Source organism: Rhincodon typus, unplaced genomic scaffold (assembly GCF_021869965.1).
Source record: "Rhincodon typus isolate 14 unplaced genomic scaffold, sRhiTyp1.1 hic_rhity00000062, whole genome shotgun sequence".
Classification (NCBI taxonomy): Eukaryota; Metazoa; Chordata; class Chondrichthyes; order Orectolobiformes; family Rhincodontidae; genus Rhincodon; species Rhincodon typus.
Window position 1 is genome coordinate 74,976 of NW_025965700.1, and position 708 is coordinate 75,683.

Consider the following 708-nt stretch of genomic DNA (forward strand, 5'->3'; position numbering starts at 1 on the left):
TCAAAACACACCTCCCGTCCCCTCGCATGCACTCGCCGTATCTGTTCCCCAAATCTCGAGATACCAGGCCGAAAGCCCCGTACCAACCCCTGGGAGCCTGTTGCTCTCTCGGTGAGGATTTAGGAATGCTTACATGGCGAGTGCGGAGCGAAAGGATTGCACCGATCCACTGAAAGCTACACCTGGCATGCGGATAAACTCGTCTTTCCTGTCGTCCGATTCAGCTCCTACGGAAATTCGACACGGTCAGGCGGCGCCCCAAGGGAGTTGTGACATCTGGTCTCTCCCGGAATGGCATCTCAGTATTTTCGTTCCCCACCTCCACCAAGTCAAGGAAGGACAGGTCGCCCGATGCCTCACATTGCAAACCAGCCGTACACAGGGAGCGGGCGCTGTCGGAGGGTCGGCGCTGAGGGAGCGGGCGCTGTCGGAGGGTCGGCGCTGACGGAGCGGGCGCTGTCGGAGGGTCGGCGCTGAGGGCGCGGGCGCTGTCGGAGGGTCCGTGCTGAGGGAGTGCCGCACTGTTGGAGGGTCTGGGCCGAGGGAGCGGGGCGCTGTCGGAGGGTCAGCGCTGAGGGAGCGGGCAGTGTCGGAGGGTCAGCGCCGAGGGAGAGGGCACTGTCGGAGGGTCAGCGCCGAGGGAGAGGGCGCTGTCGGAGGGTCAGCACTGAGGGAGCGGGCACTGTCGGAGGGTCAGCACTGAGGGAG